We start from the raw sequence: 15,404 nt of genomic DNA on the forward strand, positions 1-15,404 counted from the left end.
ATTCAGATTTCTCTCTGACAAGGCCTTCCCATTAGAATGGGAAGTTCAAAAGTCCAATGCGGTTTGGATTGACTATTCAATAATAAACATCCCTTGTGAATGAAAAAGTCAAAAGCAATTGATAAATATGCTAGTCCTAAGCATTAGATACAAACCTCTGTCATTTATGAGATATCATTTATCCATCAACTATAATGTACCTTCTTCCTTCTACTCATTTATTCTTATTGTTTGATAGATGATTATCATTACATCTTTGTTAGCCAGAACCCCAGAATCTGCAATAAAACTGTTATGAACTGAAATAGCAACACAATTTGTTATGCACTAGAATTTTCCTCATTCGCAGAGACTTTGAATTAACACATAACTGAGGTGCTCCTTTGTCTAAACTTTATCCATGGCCATAAAATAGGAAATGGAGAAAGGGCTAGAACCATGTTCTAGTTGAAAGCAAAAAAATGAAAAGTATTCTATAGTTCAAAAGACTTCTTGGGTAGATAGCCTATCACATCTATGCTGGGCTGCAGCTATGGTTAAATAACTAGTTCTCACTGCTAATCTGCAGGGTTGCTTATTAATCACAGAAAGTGTAATCAGTTAACCTAACCAGGAAGTTGATGTTGGGTATCATTCTTCTGCTGTACTGCAATCATTCAGTATTTTCAACAGCTCTATACACACTCAGTTCATGATAGGGCCCTTTCTCATAAGATAAGCATTCTTGAAAGAGTAGCTTGGGAGAAAATAAAAAGCATTTGGAAAAACATATCCACTGACATGACTTTCTATTATGTTAAAGAGTTCTTTGTTAAAAAATTAAAAGCAAAGAAAAAGAACAGAAAAAGAAAGAAACAATAACAATGACAAACATCTATCACAGTTGTGTGTTTCTAGCAGCAAAAGAAAACAAGTAAGCCATTGATTTGGAGATCTGGGTTGGAAGACTAGGCAGGACACTGAACCATTCCTTGGTGGAATGGGAGGAATAGAAAAGGGTCTAGGTTATTAAGGCCATTTAAAACTAGAAAATTCTATGACTTAAACATTTTGCATTGACTTGAGCCCCTTCATCTTGGGCCAAGTTACGGACGGTGCTTGGGGCTGAGCCTGGTTGAAGAAGGGCCATGTTTTCTGGAGAGCAGTTGTCTAGTGAGTGGAGCCAGGGCCAGGCCTGGATAGTCAAAACAGCTGGACTTGAGCCTCTTCTTTAGAAATAACAAGTATCATGAATCCTGGTGCTTTCTGTGTGTCCAATAACAAACCTTGATTCTGAGTTCTTTATTTTGTTGGTTTAACACCAAGTCTTACATTTTAATATAGAAGCAGTAAAAAGGACAGTAATATTGAGAAATCTTGCAGGTTTAAAATATGGATCATCTAGTGAGAAGTTTGACGATTCCATTATTTTTGATATGCTACCACTCTGATCATTCTTACCTTTAAATAAGTTACTTTTCAAAGAAACACACTTTAGAATTATCAACCAGAAAACAAAAGGTTCTTTAAACTTATGTGCATGTATTGACTCTTTAAGGGAAGAGTTGTGATTACTGTCCTGTCTCCTATCCTTAGTTCTTTCTGATGTTCTTATACTACTAGGTCAACCCGGCACCCTTCTAAGCAAAGCTGGAAAAATAAAGCACTTTCATAATTAGTCCTATTGGAAAAATAAACTTATAAAAATAAGATTTTACTCCAAATTGATTGTAAAATGGCTAGATTTGAGTGGAATATTATACATCATGACTCCCTTAATTGTACTAAGGAATATTACATTCTGTGGAGTAAGAAATACTTTGAAACCAGAATGCAACGAGAAAGAAAAGGGGCAGAAGTTGTTTCATTCTCCCACATCAGAAAGCAAATGATGGAAAGGAAATGATGATGGAAACGAAAAATAGTAGTTATAAGCAAGTATCTTCCTGGCTGTGAGAAATGATTCACTTGCTTGAGATGGTATGGGAGCCATAAGAGACCTAACACTCAAATCTCGCAAAACCTTTGCCTCATAAGAAACTTAGGGTCAGGAAATTTTCTTTGACTTTGAGCTACATTCAAAGGGTGGGTTTTCAGGTTATTGGGATGAAATCTGAAGGAGCATGACAATTCTTTATGGCTTAGGAACACAAGTCTTCTCTCCCTTTGTTGTTTCTTTCACCTTTTTTGTATTCCATCTGCATTACCTGAGCTTCCTTTCTCTCCAAAAATGCAGTACAGAGAGGGGAAAAGATAAAAAGCAAATTGACCAATTATTGCATATTTTTTAATGTTCAGAGGCTTTGAAACTACATTTTTTTTCCCCAGAAATGTTTTCAAGGTCGGAGGCCAAAGGACCCTGAGTGAACTCAAAGATTTAGAGCATCCAACAAATTAAACTCCTTCCTTTGGCATGTATGTTAGAGTCTTTGAGTCCTTAATATAATTTAAAGCAATTGTCCCTGTAGGGAGGTCTAACATTTTGCACAGTTACGTTGCAATAGTTGACCTGCCTGAGGAAATTAGAAGAATTTCAAGGGTACATTTCAAGACTCTGTTTCTGTTGATAATTGTGTTCCAGAGTTTATATTTATTAATATTGCTTTATTTTGGGCAGACTCCCACAGGAAATCCTGAGGAGTGTACGTTTCTGGCATATTTTATCTTAGATAGTTCCATCCCTTTGGTCTCGCACCCTGACTGCTAGGCTGAAGTGTACCTTTGAAAGCCTCTGCTCTTTAGTAGAGCTGAGGATGACAACAAGCAGGAACTTCAACACTCTAGGAAGACAATCTATCTACTTTCTCCAGTTATCATTAAAATGTCTTTTAGACGTAGGTCATAACTGGAAACCTATAAATGATGTCTGTGTAGTAAGCACTTCCCACAGAGCTGGAGTCCCAAGTGATTAAAATTTATCACATTGTTCTTATGGTTACAAATACTGCTGATATGTGTCATTACTTAGAAAGTACTATTCATAACATTTTGATTTCAGTCCAAATAGCTTTTTTTTCTGAATTTCCCATAAAATGCTCTTGATCTTTTTCTAAAAAGGTCTAATCTGCTTCTCCTTTGAAACAACAAAGAAGAGGGGTTGATTGTTCTTTAGTTTAAATTTTGTTTAGTGTGATATATTTATTGCCTGGTGGAGCGCATCTAATTTTCCATTAGCTTTTCTGAGAAAGTAATTAGGACAGAAGTTAATCCTTTGCCACATGCAAGCTCTAAGCTCTTTCATGAATTAAAAATTATGGTGCATATTGTGTAGCGCTATTAAAATGATATGCAACCACAAGACCTCATATTTGAGCAGTGCTTTTTTTTAGACAAAAGAAATGCATGCTTTGAATGTACAGATTTACTCTTCAATTAGACAACATAGGTTGCACTGAAATGCTTTAGAGTGGGCACTACATATGGTAAGAGTTTGCTAGAACATGGGATAAGAAGGCAGCCTCTATTTTAGTCTCCTGGAAAGCTGAAGATGTAAGGTTCTTTCAATATGATTGTCTAACCTTCATGCATTTTGCCATTCCCCTGGGAGTTTATATTATAAGGAGTAAGGTTAGTGCAGCATGTCTCCAGATATTCAGCTCTTGCTAGGTATTTTACCTGAAAAGCAGTGAATTGAACTGGCTTGTATTTATTGAAAAAATAAGACTCCGGGCAACATGCTGTCTGCTTTTCTACCTAAACACTGAATCCCTGAATGACAATTTGAGATGACCCTGCCAGGACATGTCTTGTTTCAGATTTTTTGTAATTGATTTCTAAATTCTGGGACTAAATATACAGTGTAATAATACTAAGATATCAAGAAAGGAAAGAAAGATACTAATGAAATTTAATACCAAGAGTTTCAACAAAGGAATATATCAAAACTCATATCATTATTTTGACCCCTAACTATAAAAAGTTCAGTACATACATTGCATTCTAACCATTTAACCATCTAATTTAGCTAACTAGTACATACACTGTTGTACTATAATTGAACATTTTACAATACTTTACATGGGATGCTATTTAAAGATGTCCCCAAAATTTTACCTTCATAGTTTTAGAAATAAATGACAAAGTAAAGGCAAACTTCTTCATGTGGAATTCTGGAGTTGAGTGTTTTGGGGTTAAGTAGACAAATTTTTCAGATCTAGGATTTTTTTTATTTTCAAAACAAAATGTACTAGTTCTTTCTATTGCTGACATAGTTGGCTCCATGTAACTTTTGGAACAAATTTCTTTTTGTAGAATTATCTTGCAGTTTAGAGTCATTTTGTGGTGGGAAAAAAAAGCCAGCTGGTGACTAGCAAAAATGAAATAGAGGGGGTGTCGATAGGAAGAAAAAAAGAATCATAGCATTGATTGTATTAATCTTATTAAAACAAACTCCAAGGAACTGACTTTCTTATTTTGTCATATGGATATTTTATAGTATCAAATATTCCTGAAAACAAGTGAACAGTTGGCTGGGGCTTGACAAGTATTTGTTATCTAGAGGTTTTTCATTGTATGTTAAAAGGCTGGAAAGAGACAATAATACATAAGTGCAAGGAACACAAAATTCTGATTGCAATGAAATTTTACAGCTAATGTATTCTAAGAACTGCTTTGATCAGGGTTTTGTGTGTATTTTTTGCAACTCATTTTGCCTTTTTATATGGAGTGTTACATTGAAAAGGCCTGTATGTGGGCAAGATGACCCAATAAGCACAAAACAAGCTACATCTCCTAGATACCTACCCAGCAAAATAGAAACTTCCAGTCAATCAACCAGCTGCTTTGTCTATGTGATAACAAAGGATAGATTGGTGAGGGTGTTTTTTGTTTTCTAATGTCATGAAATTTCCTGAAATAATTGATTGGTTTAGAAGTTATGTACACCAAACATATATGTAACTATCCTAAACATCCTTAGAATCACAGAATAGCAGATTTGGAAGAGACCACAAAGTTCTAAATCTAGATCCAATGTGTAAATCACCTTTCTCTAGCCTCTCCAACAGGTGAGGAATGCTGATGTCCATATCCATAGAATGGCAGCCCATTCTATCTACAAAGGATTGATTGCAAGTAAGACCATTCTTATACAGAAACTTCTGTATATTGGTCCTTGTAGAAATTCAACATCAGAGAGAATAAACCTTTTCCTCTTTAACAATGAAGCTCTTCTTTTCTCCAGGTAAAACATCTTCTATTCCTGTAGTTTTCCTTCTTTTTTTTGTTTTTGACAAGGTTTTATATCTTCTCATCAAGTACACTTTTTTTGTTTTTAAAAGTATGCTTTTAAGGTGTAGTATCTAGATATAAAGTCAGTATTTAAAAAAAAAAAAAAAGTTTTCCCCACTATGGAATGTAGATTTAGGGTTATAACTTCCTTAGTCTGGCAACTTGCTCTAAAATTGATTCTAAATCCTATTAGACTTATAGCAGCCCACCACTCTCTTGACTTATATTGAACTCGCTATTATCTAAAAGCCCCAGCCCATTGTTTTTCACTGTTTTTCAATGTGAACTATTTTTCCAGTTGCTTTTCTGAATCCAGGTAATGGGCTATGTGTTTATTACTTATTCCTATTAAACTTTATCCTGTGAGATCCAGCCATTTGGGCACCCTGTCAAACTCATTTGGAGTCTAATATTACCATTATCAGATTCAATAAAACCCCAGCTCATTTGACAAGATGCCTGCCAAATCATTAAGAGAAGACAACCCATTCCAACATGTTACACTCTCCCTATCAAAGATTTGTTTTTCTAACCCCTAAATCATTCTTGCTGAGGTTTAAATCCTTTCCCAAAGCAAAATCTCAAATAAACTATGGTTTAAAATTTAACTTACTTGTTATGAACTCACATACTTGATTACTAATAGCACTTTACTTTTAAGCAGAAATAACATGCCTACCAAAGTAAAAATAATTCAGGAAAACATAACAAATCAAAAGTCATTCATTATGACCAGCATCTACTTTGGTTATTAATCTGTCTTTATATGAAAGTGTTAATAATGAAATTCAGATTGTGTTTACGACAGTTAGATTTTTGTCTTTCCTTAACCTCATCTAAAGCAAAGAAAGCCTTAAGCAAAGGACAATAAAATACCCTACTAAATAAAAATGAAATGAAATGAAATGAAATGAATGAAACTTCCCCAAGTCAATTAGAATTTTTATATCTAACGGTTTTCAAAATATATATGTTATACTATGGTTGGTTCCCATGGGATTTATTACCATTGTTCATTACATACAATGAAATAATAACAAAAAAAGTAATGATTACCATAACTTTCCTCAGAAGCAAACACATACTAATTATAAAGAGGTCTTTGCATTTAACTTTAAAATGGACAATCATCAAAACACTTGAATGGCCACACGCGTAGGAGTGATAGGTCTCGCACATATTTATGAGCTGCCTTAAATCCCTTCTGGAGTAAGGAGGAAAGTAAACAAAAGACACAGTCACATATTTAATGAGGAGGGAGAGAAAAACCTAAATTGGTATGCAGTCACTGCTCTCACAAGCCATTTTATTTTCTAAATGTTATATCGAAATGTTTAGATGCTGCCTTTCAACCAATACCACAAATGTAGGAGACATGCTACATGAGCCAATGTTATAGATACCTGGGACATCATTAAGAAAAAACACAAAAATAAAATACCTTTTTAAACAATCTGTGACCCTCAAATTTTAAAAATTAAAAAAAATTAAATCTTTTTAGAGATGAAGTCTCATTTTGGTACCCAGGCTGGTCTCAAACTTCAGGCTTCAAGCTATCCTCCCATCTTGGCCTCCCAAAGTGCCGGATTACAGGCGTGAACCACCATGCCTGGCCAAATTTTTAAGTAAATGTAACAGTGCTACCTGCCATCCTCCAGGTGATTCCCAGTTGTCCCCAGGCTGTGCTGTCTTCTGTGACTCTGGGAAGAATTCCATGCTCCTGAGTCAGAGTAAAATATCTTTGCTTTAGTTTAGACAGCATTTGCACAGGGATAATGCAATTTCATCTGTCTTTTTTGCCCCACTTAAAAATTAAACAGGAAACACATATATGCCATATAAATGTATCTGTTTTTTCTCTTGCTGGTTTTATTTAGCTTTCTCCTCCCTCTAAAGCATTTCTCCCCTTTCTCATACATTTATGGAGAAAAGAATAATCAGACATTAGGAATTAATTTGAAAGTTTGTTATAAGTAATTTTATTACATGACTCCTTGAGTAAAAAAGTATTTTTCATTTGAGACAATGCTTTATTCAAACTGTGTTTTTAACTGGTAAGTGGCATATATGACCTACTAAGCCATAGGATAAACAGACATCCATTGTGTAGAGTAAAGCTATTTTTAATCCTATTTACCATGTATAGCAAAGACCAGTTTCTCCAAGTGTAAGCCTCAACCTGACTCTCTCAGCATCCCTCCTGGTGCCCCTAGCCTTACACGCTACACTCTAATGAAGCCCGAATGCCTAGCATGGCCAGATTTAACAAACTAAATCAGAATGCTCAGTTAAATTTGAATTTCCAATAACCCACAAATAACGGGTTCGTATATGTTCCAGTTATTGCATAGGATATACTAAGCCATTATTTGTTGTTTAATGGGAAGTTCAACTTTAACTGTGTGTCCTGCATTTTATCTGACAATTCTGCAGTCATATCCTCCATGCCACTGTTTCAAGCCATTCTGGGCAGGCTTTTCCCTCCATCTCAGGTGACCTACTGTGCCTTCTCAACAAGAAGACCCAGCTCAAATGGCTTTTTCTCCTCCTCCAGAAAATCTTGGCTGACCTGCTCCACTCAGTCCAAGCAGAGCTGATCTTTCCCCGCTTTGTGCCACAACAGTGCCTGGTATATACTCCATTATGCCCTGAGTCACAAGCTGTATCTCACTCATTTGTGTGTGTCTGGATGTGAAGTCAGTGGGACACAGTGTGCTTCACTCAACCACATCCCCAATACCAGAAGCTAGTAGATACCTCAGGAGAAATTTTGTGTGGGGAAGGAGCAGAGGGTCAGAGCCAGACAAAGCTGGATTTGAACCCAGGATACTGTGCCAATACATTTACAGTCTCAAGGCTTAAAATTCCCTTTCTACACTTTGAAAAAAAAAATAAATAAAACATCCCTGGTGAAGTAACTGTTGAAAATTAAATTCAGTTGTTTTTATGTAAGAAACTTGTCACTAAACATAAAACCACCAAAATAGTTACTTTCTAATCCCATGCTCTTTACTAAACTAAAAAATCTTTTCAGAGTTACAATGTCTTTCCCCTTAAAAAGACCTGGAGAGAACTTCAATTTTAGTTTTTCAATTAAGCTTTAAATTTTGTCTGATTATGACCTAATATACTTAATAACAAGGTAAGCTCAACTTTTCATATTTTATTCGTTCTTACTAATTTACCTGCCCAATTTTCTTCCTTTACAATTAAATGGTACTTCCAATTAGACCATATAAAAAGATAAAAACTCCGCTCCCAAAAGCTTGCAAGAGAAGAGAGTTTCTAAAAATTACTCTTGTCTCATCTGTCTGACTCACATTTATCTAAAAATAAAAGAAAAGCTAGGAGAAAAAATAAACGAACAGAGGATAACATGCAGCCTCATGTCTCTGAGTCAGATAACAAGATAATTTTTCTGCATGCTCTATATTTCACTTTTCTTTTCAAAATGACCTTTCTACCCCCTAACCCTATCACTAGAATATAAATCCATTAATGAGGAATTTTTTCTTCCCCTGTCCTTTTTCATATCAATTGCAGCAGGACATTAGACTGTTCTTTGAGTTCATTCACTTTATAGCTATTAGAAAGAAAATATAGCCTGGAGACAGCCTGTCTCCAATTGGTTAAGTACAAGTTGAAAAAATAAATTCCTGAGTTTCTTTCATCTGCCACTGATTTTCCATGTGAAACCTAGAGAAGTGTCCAAACTTCATTTTTTAAACCTGTGAAATGGGTGAATCATTAAAAAAACAAACAAACAAACAAAAAAACCTCTTTTAATGTCCATTTTTGGCAGAAAATAAAAAGCTCTTAAAATATTAGTGTTTTATACTTAATGATTTTAGAATACGCTTGCTTGACTTTCACTCTCATAGAATTAAATGACATTGCTCATTAGGTGTTATGAAATATAAAAATAATCATATTAATAAAATGTAGTGGTTACTGTAACTTTCTCCAGAAGTACTCACATTCTAATCTAACTTCCGAAACTAAAAAAATCACTGAGAAAAATATGTAGGAAACTTTAGAATAAATTGACAGATACCTTAAAAGTTATATGTAGAGTAGGGCCAATCCATTCAACCATTTACTTATTCATTCATCAAATGTTTAGCTCTATAACAGACTTTTCCTGAGTTCCATTTCCTCAGTTTCCTGACAATCGGTTTGGACTAGGAAATGTATAAACTACGTAACTCAGGGGTTTATAGCTTAATGTTGCTAAATTAATCCTCTGATAATTTTATTAATACTAGTATTCACCGAGCTTTGCTGCCTTTCAAATAACATTTGCACTTTTATTGCAGCATAGCCTTGTCCTGAAGACACAAGTACCTTACACTGGACATGCGCATGCCCAGTTGATGGTTAATGTATGTCAGGGATAGATCTTGAGTCCTCCAACGAGAGTAACAACAAAACATGACAACTGAGTTTCGAAGAAGACTTTTTTGCTTGAGTTAGAACCCCAAGAAGTCTTTCACAGACCCTGGAAACTATGTTATGTCCCTCAGCTATCCTTGCTCAAAGCCTTCCTTTTAAAACGGGTCTCTCTTCCCCTATTAAACTGTCAGAGCCAAGAGTGCAGGGACCAAGTCTGTCTTGTTCATCCCATATATTTATGCTTAGCACAGCACCTGGTCTATAAGAAGTGCACAAAAATGGTGAATGAACTTTGACAAAGCTTTCTCAACACATTATCCAAATTTGATCCACTCCTTCCACACCCTCTTCACAAGATCATTTTCAATGTCAAGACCCATAACTGCAGTATACCACATACTCAGCAATCAATGAACAGTCATTTCTCATCGTCTCCTAGCTGTGGGAGGGTGGGGAATGTGACATCACAGTCAAGCAGATGTTACAGTAGGGCAAAAAAAAAAAAGATGAGCAGAAAGAAGACAAAGTTTATATGGAAAATATTCAAATGGGAAAGTCAAGTTAGGAGAAAATTTTCCTAAGGGAGCAGCACTGGAGAGTAAGCCAGCCCAAAACACGTCCAAAGTACCAGTGATATTGCCTTCTCTGCAAAGTAAACTACCAGGGGTTACCAAAAGCTTCAAACAACTTCCTGATCTTTAAATTTTCTGATACTAAAGGAGTCTGTAAAGGAGGAGGCTAACCAAGGCACCCAGTTTCTAAAGAGCTCAAGTGCTGGCCTGGCCCCGATGTCCAGCAACAGTATCTATTGTCTGCCTACTATGTGCAGTGATGTAGTACATTTCTCCCTCTTCCAGGTGGATATCACATTCATAAACCTAATGCAATGAAAAACTCAAAAGCTTCCCCAGAATGTCTATTCAATGACACTTAGTAAGACATAATCCATACTAAGAAAAGCTGAACAATACTTTCAGATCCAAAGTGTAAGGATCCCATGGGTATCTTGTGTAATTACAATTAATAATTGTATGCAGGTGCACACAACTCTTAATGCTTTCCTAACTTTTCCAAAACGGCTTAAGAATTTGATCAGGGGAACCACATCCACTCATATACCCTGGAATGTTAACTTGTACTTTCCCTGTGAAGATCTTACCAGCACACAGACTCAGGGGACACACATGGAGTGGAGGGAAAGAAAGAACAAGAACAGCCGGTTCAACCCAGAGTATCAATAGTTGTCATAGCTGCATGTTCTTACATTTAGGTAATTTTTTTCCAATGTAGGAAGAGAGATCTCGAGATAGCAAAAACTTGTCGTCAAAATCTAAGCAGAACACTTGGAAAATCCAGCTCAGGCCAGCCTGTGGGATGAGGGAGCCTCTGAAGCCAGCCTGGGCCACCCTGTCAGAAGTGCTGTCACTTTACATTGTTTGCAGGAACCACAAAAATGAGACCTCATCTTAACCCTAAAAGGACGATCCTGATGAAATTCAAGAAGGCAATCTAGAAGAGATTAAATATACTATGACTACACTGCTTGGATTGTTCTGTAACAAGCATGCATCATTTTTACAAAAACAGTAAAAACATTTCTAAAGATAAAAAAGAAAGGAAGGAAGGGAGAAAGAAAGAGAGGGAGAGAGGGAAGGAGGGAGAGAGGGAGAGAGGGAGGGGGGAGGGAAGAAGGAAGAGCACATGCTTTGCTCTTTTATCATTGGTATTCACAGAAGGCTGGGGATTGCATAATTAGAAGACTTACTGGCCCTTTAACCACATGCTTCACTAAAGCACGTCATCATTTCTGAACCCAGATGCTTGATTTCTGAATACTGTGGCTATGGAGGTTAGTGCAGAATCTTGGATCAGCTCTCATCCTCCCTTAGTTACTCAAAAATTCACTTTGGGTCCTGCAACATAGAGCACTGGTAAAAGGAAACAGAACTTCCTACAACTTCAGAGAAAAAGATGAGAGGGCTCTCATAGTCTTCTGTGCTAATGGGAAATATTCATTCTTGACCTCTTTTCCTCTCCCTCCCGAGGCTCATGGCTCTTTATAGACACAACTAGGGAGTTTGAACAGTTTCTCTCATATTTCTAGGTCAAGAGAGCAAAGCTAAAGTTGTTCAGATATTTACTGAATGCCTAATAAGCACAAAACCTAGTACTTAGCACTATAGGGATCCAAAGAAATAAAAGATATAGTTCCCACTGGAGCAAGAAGAATTATATAAGCAAAAGTTAAATGATAGATTAACAGCAAAACATGAGATTTAAGAAAGTTGTGCCAATGGCAAATGTGCAAACCATAAGAGCTCTTCTGGCCAAGGTAATGTATTTAATATACACTGCTTTCTTTAATAATTAATCATGGAATTATGAGTATGCACTTTGGTAAAAATAAATCAAAATAAATAAGGATTGAAAAACTACCTATCAGGTACTATGTTGATGACTTGGGCAATGGAAAAATGAGAAGCCCAAGCTTCAACATCACACATACTGTGATTTATTACCCATGTAATAAACTTGCACATGCATCCCCTAAATCTAAAATATAAAAATGAAAAATAAAGTTAAATTAATAAATAATTGATTTATCAACATCTGTTACATGAATACACACACATGCACACATGCAATCACCAGTCTGTTAAGATAAAGTTGAAAAAAATCATAAATATCTATGAATTTTAAATATGTAGAAAGCAGAGATTAAGCAAAGATGACATTTATTGAGCATTTTTACTGTGCTCCAGGTACTGTCCTAAATGCTCTAAATGCATTTTTCTCAATTAATTCTTGTAGCATATTAATGGGATAGAAATTATTACCTTTTATATCTGTCTTAGGTTTATTAGAAAGGTTTAGGTAATTTACCTAAGATGTCACAACTAACCCCATATTTTTGAAACATTGTACATTATATTAGAGAATTGGTCAGCGTTGTACAGAAACAACATTTGTCTGTCCTTAGGAAACTTAGCGTTTCATAACAAACTCAGGAGTGTCACAGGGTTGGCTTAACTATTCACATAAAAGGACAATTATTATAAGAAAGACTCAAATATGTATTGTTAAATTGGCTAAGGAATAGACTTAACTAAAACAACTTTTTGGAGGGAGGTGGACATTTAAACCAATTTGTAAAGAAAGTCTATGAGTAATTCATTCATAGCTTCTCATTAAACTCTTCTCAGACACCTAGTATGTGTAAATCCAACCCCTTATGATGACAGAAACAGGAATAAAACATATAGAATCCCTGCCTTCAAGGAGCTGATAATAATCCAGTGTGAGGTGATGGGATGGTGGGAAGGTGAGGAGGAAGAAGACAGACAATACAATGGGTAGTAAGTCCTGTGATTGAGATATGGACAAAGGGATGTAGAAGAATAGGGATGGAGCCACAAAGTTCTCTCCCGGTGGGAGCTGGGAATGGCTTCACTGAAGAGAGGTCATAGCTGATCTGGGCCTAAGTAGATTGGCAAAACTTTGCTGAAAAATAAGTGGTAGAAAACATTTGTAACAGAGAAGAAAGTAGGTACAAATGCATGAACATTATGAAGCAAGGTTTTTCAAATGAAAAAAGTTAAACATCTCTAAAATGGGACAAACCCAGGAGCTATTTCAGGTAAGCTTGGCACTAATGGGATATATTCATTCTTGACCTCTTTCTCTCTCCCTCCAGAGGCTCATGGCTCTTTGTAAACATAACTAAAGAGATTGAACAGCCTCTCCCATATTTCCAGGTCAAGAGAGCAACCCTAGAGTTGTTCAGGTATTTACTGAATGCCTAAACAACCTTAGAGAAAACAGAGAAATGAGGGAAAGGCAAGACCAGTGAATGTAAGAAGAGGGAAAAAGGGAAGAATTGTTAAGAAAGCATGACTGATCACAGGAAACTAGGAAAAACCAATGCTTTTCCTTTTCTACGGGGAAAAAAGTCATAATTTATCCAGTTATTCAACCAGAAACAGAGGTATCATGCATGCCTCCTTCCACTCGCTCATTCCCTAAATCTCATCAATCACTGAGTGTATCAATTCCACCTCCTAAACCTGTCTCCTGTCTACTGGCTTCACTGCAGTCTCAGTGCTACCAAACTAGAACAGGTCTCTTGGCTGGGCTAATGCAGCAGCTTCGTAACTGTGCCCCACCATCCATTCTCCTTCCTTTAGCCAGCGTGATCTTTTTAGACACACAAATCCAGTCACATTACTCTTCCAGGCACTTCCCAAAACCCTCAAGGTGAAGTTCAATCTGAGCCCTGTGGTTCACAAAGCCCAGTGAAGCCATTACTTATTCTGTTCCCCACCCCACCTCCTAGTCCCACACTCACCTACTAAACACACACACACACCATGATCTACTAATGTGGAATTCCTTTCCTTTCCTCAGATATGCCATGCCCTCTCTTCTTCAGACTTCTACTTACCCCGAAGCACTCTCTTCTGCATCGGAAGCACTCTTTTCTCCAAGTGTCACTTGGCTAACTCCAGCTCATCCTGTGGACCTCAACTTACATGCCATCTTTTCCAGGAAGCCTTCCCTGATGTTCAGGGCAGGATTATGCATCCTCCCTTGGTGACTACATAACACAGTGTTCTTTCTCTTTCCCAGCACTTAGAGATGTGTAATTGCCTGCTTAGTGATCTGTTTTCCCAAATAGACCTTAAGTTCCCAAAAGCAGGGCCACATCCATCTCATTCATTATATCTCCCTTAGCAGCTGGTGCATATTAAACCTGGAAGTACATGACTGAATGAATCCTACTCTGGGCCAACACTGAAGGAGGATGAAAGCTTGGTAAACAACAGTGACTGAATCAAATGAGGTTCCGTTACCAACTCTGTGACCAAACCACGAAGGCAATTCAGGTTTAATCAGCATTGACTAAGCAGGTTCCAAGCAAAATGAGACCAAGTTGTTTTGCCGACCTGGATCTGACTGTGTAGTTTAGTGAAAGCCAAAAAACTGAGTGTCTTTTCAGGGCTGAAAATGGTTCTCTTCCCACCTTGGGTCCAGAAGGTGAGAGTTACACAAAAAAGCTGGAACATGAGGCTTGAGTCAAGGTGGGGGTAAAAAAATGATCCCAGCACTTTGAGAGGCCAAGGTGGGTGGATCACGAGGTCAGGAGATAGAGACCATCCTGGCTAACATGGTGAGACCCCATCTCCACTAGGAATACAAAAAATTAGCCGGGCATGGTGGCGGGCACCTGCATTCCCAGTTACTCGGGAGGCTGAGGCAGGAGAATGGCGTGAACCCAGGAGGCGGAGCTTGCAGTAAGCCGAGATCACGCCACTGCACTCTAGCCTGGGCAACAGAGCAAGACTCTGTCTCAAGAAAAAAAAGAAAAAAAGAAAATGATCTTATTTGGCAGATTGGAGAACTATCAGGAACTGATTTTTAGTTCTCTACCGTAAGAAAATACCTAAAAGCAGTACAATAAGTTGCTATCTATTGTACTGTTTATAACAAGATGTCCCATATTTAAATTACAATTACTTATTAAATTACAATTTATTCCATAAAATAATATGTATTACATACTTCAAAAAATGCAAGAACTTACATCATCTCCTAAATGTAAATAGGCTCTTTCCCCTTCCCTCTACTTTGCACCTAAACTTTATTTCATTCTTTCACTGTGATAATCTTTCTTGATGTTTTTCAGAGTCCTTGTACTGGTTTGAATAAAGTGGCAGGCAAGGCCAAATGAACTATAGCTACCTACCCTACATATATAAAATATAAGGCTGTGCATGTGGCATACTAAAAATTCCAATAAATACTTG

At 36.8% G+C, this 15,404-nt stretch overlaps 1 long non-coding RNA gene across 2 annotated transcripts in view; it reads right to left on the reverse strand.

Annotated features, from left to right (window-relative positions):
- Positions 1-15,404, reverse strand: part of LOC134735620 (uncharacterized) — a 334,319-nt gene that overhangs the window by 185,356 nt on the left and 133,559 nt on the right. Inside the window, exon 4 of one of the 2 annotated variants that reach the window (XR_010118901.1) lies at positions 6,853-6,928. The exons of the other annotated variant lie outside the window; for it this stretch is intronic. This is a non-coding gene — a long non-coding RNA (uncharacterized lncRNA). The remainder of the gene's footprint in view (positions 1-6,852; positions 6,929-15,404) is intronic. 2 annotated transcript variants of the gene reach the window in all.

This window comes from Symphalangus syndactylus, chromosome 2, assembly GCF_028878055.3.
Source record: "Symphalangus syndactylus isolate Jambi chromosome 2, NHGRI_mSymSyn1-v2.1_pri, whole genome shotgun sequence".
In the NCBI taxonomy this organism is placed as follows: Eukaryota; Metazoa; Chordata; class Mammalia; order Primates; family Hylobatidae; genus Symphalangus; species Symphalangus syndactylus.